Here is a 13852-nt window from a genome sequence, read left to right on the forward strand (position 1 = left end):
ATCCTATCCAGCAAGTACTGATATGATGACAACTGAGATCGCTCCCACAGTGAGAAAGTGGCATCCATTACCATCTCGCAGCCGATACGGCTAAAGGTTGCTGAGGTAGATGGCGAATCCACTCATATCGTGACCAAATCCCAGATAGGCTGCATAAAAATCTCACAAAACCGGAGCCAAAAAAGTGCCAATATAGTGCAGTATTTATTAAAAATAGATGTAATTATATGTAAAGATAAAAAAATCATAACTTACAAATGAAGACCGCCGCTCCTATGCATAAGGATACGGCGGCCTCGGTAACATAGTCATTAAAAAGGCAGCCATGCATAAAATGTGTGGAACCCACCTCAACACAACAACCCCATATGCACAAAGCCTCCCTGGGTGGTCACTGAAGTATAAAAGGAGAAATTGACCAGAGAGATCCAAAACATATTCAAAAAAAGTATAAATTCAGATATTATAAAGAAAAAATATACACGGCTCACCACTCAAGTAATCCGTGAGCTGACCGAGTAGGTGGAGCGAGCTGACAATGGCACAACACCAGGTCCTTGGTCGCCCCTGCCTCTGAGAAGAGCGCAGAGGGGACCCTGATGATAAGGGAGAGACCCACAATGGAACTCTGCCTATGGACTCAGAGAAAGCTGATGGCATGGGCCAAATGCCCGCATAGTGGGAATCACTGCGCATGCGTGTCCATAGTGAAGGGGAAAATACCACACAATTTCTAGTAAACCACAGATCTCTGTGATGAGTTCTGGCAATTTACATTAGAGATCGACCAAGGTGACTGATATTGCCGATATTTCAGGAAAGTGCTTGTATCGGAGTGATGCCTGCAGCTAGAGGCATCACCCCGGTACCGGCATCCATGGCCGATGGTCAGATGTCTTGTAATGACAACCGAGGCGGCTGATAAGCCTCCCCCCTCCCGCCGCCTTCCGCGAGACCCGGGCAACCAGCCTGCACTGACGCTGAAGACCCGATCAAAGCCGCATTCGGCTCTGATCGGGTCTCCATGCAAAAACCCGGAAGGGATGTCATGAGTGACATCACTTCTGGGTACTGTCTGGCACCAGATTAAAAAAAAAATGACAGCATTTAAAACAGCCAAACTTGGCGTTTTGAATGCTTTTAAATGTAGAGGAGGGGTTTGGGGTCTTTTTGGACCCCTAGATCCCTCCACAAGAGTACCTGTAAAGTAAAAAAAAAAAAAAAAATGTTTTAAATGTACAAAAATATCAGCCCGTATCGGCCGATACCAATATGCATTGGCCAAAGTATAGGTATCAACAACGAAAAACCGATATCGGTCTATATCGTTTTATATATATATATAATTTATATATCCCCTCCATGACTATCAAGTGCCAGTAAGATTTTCATAAATTTTACCTTATTTGATTATTGATCACATGGGTGGGGACATTAGTATATTTTTTCTTTATAATATCTGAATATATACATTTTTTTAATATGTTTAGGATCTCCCAGGTCAATTTCTCCTTTTACCCTTCAGCGCCCGCCCAGGGAGGCTTTGTGCATATGTAGTTATTGTGTTGAGGTGGGTTCCTGTCAGGAAGGCTCTGTCAGAACAGGTTAAGGCCTGCAGGGAAATCCCTGTTCCCAAAACCTCCCAAAGAAGAGACGCGTTAGCGCGTTCTAACGTGTACGTGTGCACACACGTGCGCACATGCTGGCGAACCAATATGAGCCGGAATGCAGTGCTCCATCAGCGCGCGCCCCCTGCATCACATGTACAAAATCACAGCATGTACGTGATTTTGCGCAGCCAGGACGCCCTGCCCTGCAGCAGTATATATGCGGTGGGCGGTCCGGAACTGGTTAACCACTTTACCACTAGAGGATTTTGCTGTCTTACGTCTGGGCCACCTTTTGCGATTCGGCACTGTGCGACTTTAACTGATAATTGCGCGGTCGTGCGACGCTGTACCCAAACGAAATTTACGTCCTTTTTTTCCCACAAACAGAGCTTTCTTTTGGTGGTATTTGATCACCTGTGTGATTTTTACTTTTTGCGCTATAAACAAAAAAAGAGCGTTTATTTTGAAAAAATAACAATATTTTTTTAATTTTTTTATATGAAATTCCCCCCCCAAAAAATGTAAAAATCAAATTGTTTTTTAATTTTTGGCCAATTTGTTTTATGCTACCTATGTTTGGTAAAAAAAAATCACAATAAGCGTATTTTGATTGGTTTGCGCAAAAGTTATTGCGTTTAATAACAAAGGGAAAGATTTCTGTCATTTTTGGTGTTTTTTTTTTAACGCGTAATGGTGGCGATCTGCAATTTTTTTTGCGGGACTGCGACATTGCGGCGGACAGATCGGACCCTTGACTGACATTTTTGACACTTTTGGGGGTACCAGTGACATTACTGCAGTAATCAGTGCCATATATATGCACTGTTACTGAAAAAATGACACTGGCAGGAAAGGGGTTAATTTTATTGGAGAGGGAGGGGTTAATGTATGCCTGGTGCTTACTAACGTGTGTGGGGGGAGGTGACTGTGTGACACAAGGACAGATCGAGGGTTCAACTATGCTGAACCCTGCAATCTGTCACTGCCTGTCACTTAGGAGATCCGCCCGCCTGTGTTTACACAAGCAGGCAGATCTCCACACTCGATTCCCCAAAGATCGGGGAAGAGCAGCGGCGATCGCCGCTGCTCCTCCCCTGGCCCGACTCCCGCTGTGACTGAATACAGCGGGAGCGAACCTCCGGCGCCGCGCATGCGCCGCCAAGAAAGGGGAGTGTCTGGCGACATAGGTCTACGTCGCCAGACGATAATGAACCACTTTGCCGCAGTAGGCTCAACGTGAGCAGACGGCAAGTGGTTAATGAGATGCGTAACAGCATCATAACTTTTTATATGCACAATAATAAAGCTTGAAATGTTATATTTAGTGTGTGCTCCTTTCTGGACTGTACAGTCCAACAAAATCCCCCTCTAGATACTGTACATTTATATAGTTTTACAGAAAAATCTGGCCCTTTGAGGCCAATCATAATGCTGCGGAGGCCTGCAATGAAATCAAATTTGAACCCCTTTGTCTATACCAATCTGGACAAAAGAAATTGATTTTATGCCTTTTTCTAAATGTTGGTCTCCTGAGACAGAAAGATGAGGGATGATATTATTTGTTATTTTCATTTTGGAAATGACAGCAAAAATCTAAGCTGAAGGTGATAACTTTCATAGTTAACAAGCTAAAAGAAAATAGATTATTTATGTATCTTAGCTGAGATTCCCGAAACTTACACTGTTGTCAAAGTTTGGAAGTAATAAAAAAAAAAAAAAAATGCTAATAAATAAAATAAATAAATCTGACTTTAAAAAAAAATGTCTACTAAGAAAAAGTCCCCTGTCTTCCCGAAGAGCCTTCATTTCCATTCTTATAATTCTTGAAAGGGCAGATGAATGGACTTTCCTATGGCAGCTTGTTTTCTACGCTATTTAGGGCTGTTACTTTCCTTGTCATTCCGAGATGATCCTGTTTTGTTCTTTCCAAGTGTTTCCATGGAAATAGTTTATTATCCGCCAGTGAAGAAAACTTTATTCTCTAACAAGGAAAAGTTTTGCAAGTGAAACTGTCACAATTCACCACTTAGCACATTTTCAGAGGCAGCACAATAAAGAAAAAAAAAAAACAAAAAAAAACGAATGGCAAGCGTAATTTGCAAAGTTAGGAAGCACAAATAAATTGTATACAGCTGTCTTTTCAAAAGTAGCTGATTTCTTGAGTATATACAGTTTACTCGTTGCCGTTCACTTTATATGGGTGACCTCTTACTGGCTTTTAACATTTTTTGCAACTCTATAGGCAACGAATGCAACCTATGTTTTATTTCTTTGAAGAGAGAACACAACAACGGAAGGAGAGTTAAATATTTAGGCATTTTCTCCGGCAGTATCAAATACTAGTTAAAAGTAAATTATTGACTATGATTTAGCTGGAAAGTTGTAACTCATTGTTGTGTTTTCTTCACTATAGATAGAACTATTTTATACAACGGAAGACTCAATTTCTGAACATTGTTGGAGAACTTTTTGTGACTTTGCGGACTTAACTTTCGTTTAATAATAGATATAGAAATTTATAATGATTCAAACTTCCTGAGTTGGAGTTTTAGGTGCCATTTAAAGCGGTAGTATCCCGCTTTTTGACACTTTTACCTACCTATAATAAGGCTTACCTGTAGGTACAATTAATATCTCCTAAACAGGCACGGTGTAGTGCATGCAGCCGCTCTCACGAGCGGCGCATGCGCTCTGAAGGTCCGGGGGGACCTTCAGTTTTCCTTGCCGGGAGCTTGCCGGAAAATAATGCGCGGGAGTGACGTCATCGCTGCTCCGGCCAATCACAGCGCCGGAGCCGCCGAACCCGGAAGAGACGCCGAGGGATCATGGCAGCGCCCGCAGCGATGTCCGGGGGTCCGTGTCGGGGCTTCGTTCTAAGGTAAGTAATACATAATAAGCTAGTATGCAATGCATACTAGCTGATTATGCCTTTGTCTTGCAGGTTTTTTTTTTGTTTTTTTTCGGGTTCACAACCGCTTTAATGCACAACTCCAGCTTCTGCAAGAATTAAAGCCTAAGTTTAGTAAAAACATAAAAAGTCAGCACAAGGGACAGTACCCACAGTAAATGAGAAGTGTCCCTTGTGCTGCTGGCTTCCAGTTTGGTTAAAATCTTAGTACAAAAGTGGTATATAAATAGCATAAAGGTCCACATACAGAGAGAGAGAGAGTCCCAGTGGTAAGCAAAAAAAGAGTCTTCAATCTTTATGTGAGGACCACCACCGACACCCAACCACACAGCCTCTTACCATATGTCATAGACCCACACTACAAAGGTCTATAAGAGCGGTGCTATATACATCAGGCAAAGGTGATAGTGGAATCCTCCAATACTCCTCTAGCGATCCTCTCTGCAGACATAACATATCATGTGGAGATAAATAAAACACTCCTCATGGTGTAGACGTAATAATCCAATTTATTATAAATAAACGATCCACTCACATGTTAGTTGTAGAACTCCAGCATGTCTGAGTATATCAATCCTGTGTTTCAAGTCAACAAAATGGCCGCCATGTCCCAGCATGTACCAGCATCATACGTCATTGACTCCTCCCTATGCGTTTTGTCGTCATATCATATTGCGTTCACCATGAGGAGTGTTTTATTTATCTCCACATGATATGTTATGTCTGCGGAGAGAATCGCTAGAGTAGTATTGGAGGATTCCACTATCGATGTATATAGCACCGCCCTTTTAGACCTTTGTAGTGAGGGTCTGTGATATATATCGTAAGAGGCTGTGTGGTTGGATGTTGGTGTTGGTGTTGGTCCTCACATAAGGATTGAAGACACTTTCTTTGCTTTCCACTGGGACTCTCGCTCTCTCTAAGTTTTGCACTTTTTGCATTTTTGCCCTTTTACTCAATATATTCTTCTAGGAAGAGTCGTTTGCTGCTGCATAGTTATCATAGGCATGCGCACAGGGTGTGCCCTATGTATTAGGGCACACCCTAATCACCCTGTGCTGGGCAGATTCCCTCTGCTGCTTGGTTGCAGAGAAAGGGACTGGGGAATCTCTGTCCTCAGTCCCTTTCTCTGTCCCAAATGTGAGACATCAGGGGTCTGTTTAGACCCCTGATATTTCACCAAAGCACCCCCAATAGGGCTCCTAAAAAATTGTAAATAAAAATAATAAAAAATGGTTGTAAAAAAAAAAAAATTTAAAAAAAATAAATTTGTAAAAAAGTAATAATAAAAAATATATAAACTACTGAAACCAACCTCTGCCCTACTGATATCGTCCACTGATCTACTGACATTGTTCATTGCCCTTGGCTGGGGGACTATACCCAGATCCTGCCATTAAGAAGATGCGACAGCTTGTAATATTGCCTAGGACACTGGATCCAGCTTTTGGAGCTCATCTAAGCATGTAGTGCAATTTGATGAGTCCAAGACAGAATGCTATACAGGTCAAGGGCCATGGTCCCTGTGGCGGGGGAACCCTGTCTTTCAAGATATTTTTTAGTAGAGTATGTCCACTGGGAGAACTAAGGTCTAGATAGGGCTTCATCCCCAAGTTTCCACTAGCTAACTAGAAGAAAACATCAGTACTAAGTCAGAGCTCTGCTTCATTTGGATTCAAGTGTGCTGTAGCTACAGTTCCTGAAGGGTTAACATGCAGAGAATGTGACATATTCGGTCACAGCCAGTGGCAGGAGCAGCTCAGTGGCTACCCTTTTTTAAATTTGATGCACTTTTTTTTTTCTCAAGCTGCCATGACTTGGTCCTGATGAGCTAACATGCCCGAGCAGCCTTTTAAGATGTGGTGTACTGCGCATGTGTGCAACATTTACTGTTGCTTAGCACATATTCTGGGTCCTTTCTATCTGCATATAGCCTACTTCCCTGTAGCAATGTTTGTGAGTATCCCTAGTTGGTTATCCGAACCATACATGGAAGATCACAGTTACAAGAGGAGTGGGTCAGTGGACCATTACAGCTAATGCAAAGGGATCAGGATGGTCTTACAAACTTTACTCTAGCCTGGTTCTGATATGCCAGATTGCTGTCCCCACTCTTAATAACTTTCCTCCTCTGAGACCTCCTAAGCTCCTTTCGGTTCAGAGAGGAGTTTTAGTCACTAAGTCTGAATTTATTAGTAGGCCTTCAGCCTTTTCAAAAATTTCAAACCAAAAGGGCTGCAAGAAGGCCACCTCATCCTTTCCTTCACAGTTCATATCTGAATCTCCTCTGACTGCTTTTGCACTTCTTGAAGAGGAGAATTGATATGGTGTCTTGTCTTGGTGAAGGAGGGGTCCAATCAGCTGATATTTCACCCAAACTTAAGGATACTATAGATGCAATAAACACATACACTGTCCAAGAGCAGCCTGCTCCAGCGTGGTCCAAAGTCCCCAGCCTCGGCTCACTAAAAATGTCTTAGTCTACATTAACCCTTCCTGTTCACTTTCTACTACAGTCTGGGCTATACAGTGACTGGACCCACCCTAAAAAATCTTCTATCCAAGCATTTTTCCACGGCATTATTCTATTACAGAGATTTTTCTGAAGAATTGGCTGTCCCATTTGTGGACCCAGCCATTCCTTGTCTTGACTCGACTCTAATAGTCCCTGTTGAGGATGTCTCTATATTCAGAGACCCTCCAGACAAAAGGTTAGATGACCTCTTTAAGGCCTTATTCTTTCTGACAGGCCACACTATGCAGTCTTCTGTTGCAACCATGCCAATAGGCTAGACACTGGCTGTATGGTCCAAGTCCATGGCTTGAGACCCTGTTCCCATACTAATGGATCCATTTATCCTCCAACAACTTGCGTAATTGTGTTGATGGCCTAGTAGATTCACTACATCAGATATCCAGGATGTTGTGTCTCCTATAGTATATATGAGGAGGACACTGTAATAAATGTTGGTCTGCAAAGCTTTCTTGCAAGAAATGTCTTTCTACTGATATGGTGGAGGGTGCTCACAGCAGATGCCATCCTGTTGGACTGGGGAGGGGTCCTGAATGCCCTCTAAATGCAGGAGACCTGGTCCTCAGAATAAGCTAGGCCCCAGATCAATATTCTGGAGCTCAGGGGAATTTAGTTTTCCCTTTAATGTTGGACCTCTTGACTGCAAGGTCACCCAACCAAGATTAGGATGGAGAATGACATGGTTGTGGCTTACCGTCAACAATCATGGGGGCACCAGAATTCTCAGAGCCCAAAGAGAAGAAGACTTGATCTTCAAATGTGGAAGTAATTGTAAGGGTAGGCAGGTGATACTTCCTCCATATTCCCCTTCTCGTGTGGGTCACATAGGGGGCCTACCCTTGGGTGGGTTCTTTGGGCCAAGCCAGGAAATGAATGGGGTCAGTGGGTCACAGATGCAAACACAGGGGTAACACCTTGCGTTGCATTAAGAATGACATGCAGAGCCTAAGCCCACTCCATCAGTCACTCCCAGTAACAAAATGGGGTCCCACTGAGCGCGGACCTCATGCATGCTCCCACTTAACTCCTCTCTTGCTGTACCAAGTGACAGGGCAAAGATCTTTGTAATGCTAGTCTACTCCCAGAGAATGACAGAGACAGACAGTTATGGAGTGAGCCGGGCACCTAACCCACTCACTACTTGAGAACCTGTCACCTAACCAGACGCCATGCCAACGACTGGTTGCTGTTTCCTTCCATGGTTACCCAGGACAAATTCCTTCTCTGCTTAGTCTTACAGTATAATCTTTTGTTGTAGTGATGTTACACGTACCTCAGAATGTTATCATAGACCCTGGCCCGAGACCCACAGACCCAGGACCCCACATGCACCCCTTGAGTAACTTCAGACTAAGCCTTGAGCAGTTAAAACAACTTTACTTAACTTTTGGCAGAGTATGTGTAACATGCAGTAACATCTTTTACCTAACTAAACCTAACTATGACTAACCAAGGTTACCGGCACAGGAAAAGTCTCTTAGGGGAAAGTCCAAACTCGGTAGGGCTCTAGTAGAAAAACCCATATTGCAGGGTTCTTCCGACAATTCAGCATTCTAGGCAGATTCTAAGCCTCAGCAAGTCTTTAGCATAGATTTCCCATGTGTTTTCCAGCTTTCCCCAGATTCCCAACCCCCCCTCCCCCACCCAACCCCCCACCCAGGATCCAGACGTCTTCCCTTTTATAGAACATGGGAGGGAAGCTGGATCTCAGCAAAAGCATGCGAACACACTGGAAAAAAGGCAGCAAAGCATTACCCTTTATACCTGATATGGGCAGACGGGTAGTCACTAAATACAAACAGTAGGCAACCTACCTACATGCTACTTTGCAGCACAAATAAAAAAAATATATATATATATTTGTAGGAGAAGGAGGGTGGAGGTGGCAGGGCAGGGCAGAACCCAGGGCCCATGTTTAATATCAATTTGGCCATGGGCAAACATGTTCTTGGGCCCTCCCAAATCCACTTATCAACTATTTGCGGGCAGTGTGGGTTTAAGGGGCAGCTACTTTGGGCCCCACAACAAATACTTGGCCTGGGAAAGCTGCCCCTTTTTGCCCTGCCCTAAAGACAGCCCTGGCAGAACCATATGCCCTTTACAGTGAAGATCCCCTTTAAAATCTGCCAAAAAAACTGGTTCTGTGCATTTTTTGCATTGCAATGCCTTTACAGCCCATTCATAATGAATAAGGAAGCACAAGAGGGCGTCTCAAAGTACAGCAATTAAATAAATTTGCTTTTGTTCAGTGCTGAATTTAGTGGCGCCCTCGTGTGTTTCCTTGATATATTGCAGATAGCCCCTTCTATCTGATGAGGAGCTGCCCTAAGGACTTTGTGGCTGTATCATATATTCATTTAACCCTTTCCGCGATTCTGCTGATGCTACCATAGGGACTAGTGGCCTTTGCGCTCAAACAGACTAATATAATATTTATAATGAATGGGCTACTTTAACGCAATGCACGTAACACGCCTTAATGCTCCACAAGCTCCGGAAGATGGCTTCATAGATGTAAAAGTACAGCTGATTAGGCACTGGATATACAAAGCTGTAAAAAGGGCGAATATGACATAAGAAGACTAAAAAATATTGCTTTTTTGTACCTGTAATACAACAAAATTGATTTCATATTTTATTTTATTTCACAGCTACATGATTTGAATTATTTTGCTTATTTCACATAATGTTAGAAAATAATGTACGCTACGGACAGTTACAATTGTGACACATTGAAGACCTATTCTGCAATCCTGCAGATGGCGCTGTTAGCCCTCACCACCTGCAGTGCTCAGAGTACAGATTGACTTCCTTAGGGTTGATGGTGATTGATTGTGTTGTTTTCTTCATTACTTTAAACCTAATCAGTGCTTGGTGTAATTTGAGTAATGATTGTTCATTATTGGAAATTGTGAAGTTTAAGACTTTCCTCGTTTTACCTCCACAGTCTGCCTTTAGGGAGAAGGCTGGATCGCGTTCAAGAATCGCTTCTCCCAACCCAATTCCATTTTCTACGTGCAAGGAGATACAATATCAGACAATGTAAAAAAGTTTAGGAAACTATGTCATATTCTCTCGACAACGGACTATGTCAAAGTTTAATTAGCAGTAGTAACAATAGACAGCACACAATAAAAAGTAGTATTCAGATACTGGCAATAACGAAAGCAGCCTTAGGCTGGGTTCACATTGGCGCGATGGAAGACATTGCATGTGATTCGCACCGCACTGCTGGGCAAATCACATGTGATGTCTGTGCGATGCAAATTCAGCCATACAGTGTGCATCGCATTCAGACCAAACTCGTGCAGGACCCTTTTTTTGGTCCGCACCAGAATCAGATCGCTTTGGTGTTCGCACCCATGCGATTTGATTCCTGTCCAAATGCACAGTTCGCACTGCGATCTGCAAACCAATCTGGGGGGTGTCATTAACCACTTGCCGACTGGCCTCCGCATATATACTGCGGCAGGCTGGCTCTGCTGCGTGAAGCGCTGTACCTGCATGGCACTCCGCGGGGGCGCTCCTGGGCAGCGGGGATGCCGATCCACGGGACTGGCAGCACCGATTTTATTTTTTTAATAAACACCAACACACATTTATGGAAAGAATAATGTAAAAAAAATATATAATTTAACCAGTATTGACAAAAAGATATTATGCGGGCAGATCAGTGACGGCCCGTCCATTGGGGGCACAGGGGCGCCGCCCCCCCATCTCTGCGCCTGGCCCCCTAATCTACATGCAGGGCGCCGGATGCATGGATTCGAATGGAGTTTTTAGAGCCAGAGGCTCTAATAGGCTTCAAAAAAGGGTGGACTCGGGGCGCAGAGCACTGCGCCCTGAGCCCACCCAATTGTGTGACAATAGCGAATGAATATTCACTATTGTCACACAGACCCTCCTCCTGGGCAATCAGGAAGCGGGTCCTGAGACCCGTTTCCCGATTGGCCGAAAGGAGAAGCCATGCCATTGGCCAAAGAGGAGGAGGTGGGAGGAGACGCAGGAGACTGAGGAGAAGCTGCCGCCGCTGCTGCTGCCTGCCTTCCACATGTTCACGGTGAGTGAGCCGGAAAGGGGGGGGTATGGTGTGCGGCTGGTGTGGTCCGGGGGGAGGGGTATGGTGTGGTCCGTCTAAGAAGGGAAGTCATTCTCTTAGGTGTAATATTACAGTATCCCCTGAAGAAGCTAAATTTATTAGCGAACCATGTTGGGACTATCACTCCTGAACCATTATGAACTCTGGACTGTGCTAATTACCTTCCAAACCACTATGTTTGAACATTTTTTTAATTAGCTTTTGTGTGTTGTGTGTCTTAGCTGTCTCTGTACATATCTTTAATTAATTTAAATTACATTTTGGAATTTTATCTTGTTTTTTTGAGTACATTATTGGCACCTTAAAAATCCAAGCTGCCACCGGAGCAACCTTTTTTGTTTCTCAACTCAACTCACTCCCATCCACATTAATTTTGCACATGGATAAACAAACAGCTATTTCTTCAGAATAACAAAAAGGTAGGAATCTGCAACAAAGTTTTTAAAAATCCCTGCAATGTACAGAGATCACCCAGAGGGGAGGGTTTTTTTTTCTTCTCAAGCTGGAGTTATTTTTGAAATACCTAAATATAAAATGCATTTTTCTTCTTCTGTAGACCTTCCTTTTTAAATCCATGTGTAGCGCTACTCTCTAAGGAGCCGCTAAGTTTTTTTTTTGGGGGGGGGGGGTCCCCCTATAGTCTGCACAGCCAGGCAACACACATTTTCAAACTTGCATCCAAAGTCAGTAACCAATCCAGGCTTGTTTTTGTTATTTTATTAGAGAAAATAACTTGAATAGGCTCTAGGGCAGTGTTTTTCAACTCCGGTCCTCAGGGCACACTAACAGACCAGGTTTGCAAGAAAACTGAAGTACATCACAGGTGATCTCATTTGCTGCTCAGGGATTGCAGTATTCTAGTCTGCATCTCCCCAAGGTAATACTTAAAATCTGGCCTGTTAGTGTGCCCTGAGGACCGGAGTTGAAAAACACTGCTCTAGGGTATATGAGAAGCCCAACTTGACATTAACCACTTGCCGACCGCCCCACGCAGATTTACTGTGGCAGGGTGGCTCGGCTAAGCAATAATCACGTAGATCTACGTGATTATGTGCACGCGTTTTTTGCGGCGCGCGGTGATTGGACACAGCGGGACACACAGCGCGGGAGGAGCGAGCTCGATCGCCGCTGGCCTCCTGCAATCTTTGGCAATACAGAGAGGAGAGCTGTCTGGAATGTAAACAATGCCTCAGAGAGGTAGGGAAAGATCCTGTGATCCAGCTAAGCCTCTGCCTCTGTTCAATCCATCCCCCACACAGTTAGTAAGCACCATAGGGAACACATTTAACCCTTTGATCACCCCCAATGTTAACCCATTCCCTGCCAGTGTCATTTATACAGTAACTGTGCATATTATTTAGCACTGATCACTGTATTAATGTCAATGGTCCCCAAAAAGTGTCACTTAGTGTCAGATTTGTCCACCGCAATGTCCTGATAAAAATCACTGATCGCAGCCATTACTAATAAAAAAAAATCTATCCCGTAGTTTGTAAACGCTATAACTTTTGTGCAAACCAATTATTATACGCTTTTGGGGATTTTTTTTACCAAAAATATGTAGCAGAATACAAATTGGCCTAAATTGATAAAAAAACTTTGATTTTTTAAATTATTTTATTGGGAATGGGAATTTTTTATAGCAGAAAGTAGAAAATATTGTTTTTTTCAGAATTGTCGCTCTTTTTTTGTTTATAGTGCAAAAACGAAACACGGCAGAGGTGATCAAACAACCACCAAAAGAAAGCTCTATTTGTGGGGAAAAAAAAGACATCAATTGTATTTGGGTACAGTGTCGCACAACCACCCAATTGTCAGTTAAAGCAACACAGTGCCGAATCGCAAAAAATGGCCTGGTCATTAAGGGGGCAAATCCTTCCGGAGCTGAAGTGGTTAAATAAAACGTGGAGGACAAAACTTCCCATCACAAAGATGGATCCTGGACTTTCTACTCCCTCTGGAGTGGCTTCTGTCTCCTAATGGATGGATCAGTAACACAGTCTCTGCAAGCAGCACTTGGTCCCCTTTAATTGAACCTCTTCAGACCCCAGCTAGAAACTACCAGCCATCCTGGCTGCCTTGAAGAGTATCCGAGAGCAAGAGATTCCAGAGCAGACTTGCAGAAACTGTCCCAGGAAGAACTGGCTGGGTATGGCACCTAGCAGGCCTCTTCCTTGTAGACCCTGGGGCTGTAGAGGTCCTCCCACTGTCCTTGTCCTGCAGCTGTAGGGGAAACTGCTTTCAGACCTTTCGCTTAGCTAGTTTCCTTCCTGGCTGTACAGGCTTTCCTTCCCCAATGGACTGCAGGGCAGTGGAGATCCTTCTTCCAACTTCTTTCTTCCAACTTACAGCCTCCAGCCTGAAGGCAGACCCCCCCCCCCTCCTCTGGGGCCCCCTCCCAGGCTACACACAACACTCCATCTTCCTACTGACTCCCCTGCTGGCCATGCTCCACAATATTTATGGGCTGGTTCAGCCACCCTGCCAGGCCTCCTGCCTGGGAATTTGCTAGATTCCCATAAATATTCAGATCCCTGTATCTATACCCCGCCCACTAGCTTCTAGAAGCTTCCATGAAACCTCAAGAACCAGGGGGAGGCAATAGAGGACTGCATAGGTCCCAACTGTCCCTTATTTTGAGGGACTGTCCTTCATTCAAGAAGAATAAAAAAAAGTCACTCTGTCCCTCTCTCCTCCTCATT

This window comes from Pelophylax lessonae (genome assembly GCF_965119305.1).
Source record: "Pelophylax lessonae genome assembly, chromosome: 4".
In the NCBI taxonomy this organism is placed as follows: Eukaryota; Metazoa; Chordata; class Amphibia; order Anura; family Ranidae; genus Pelophylax; species Pelophylax lessonae.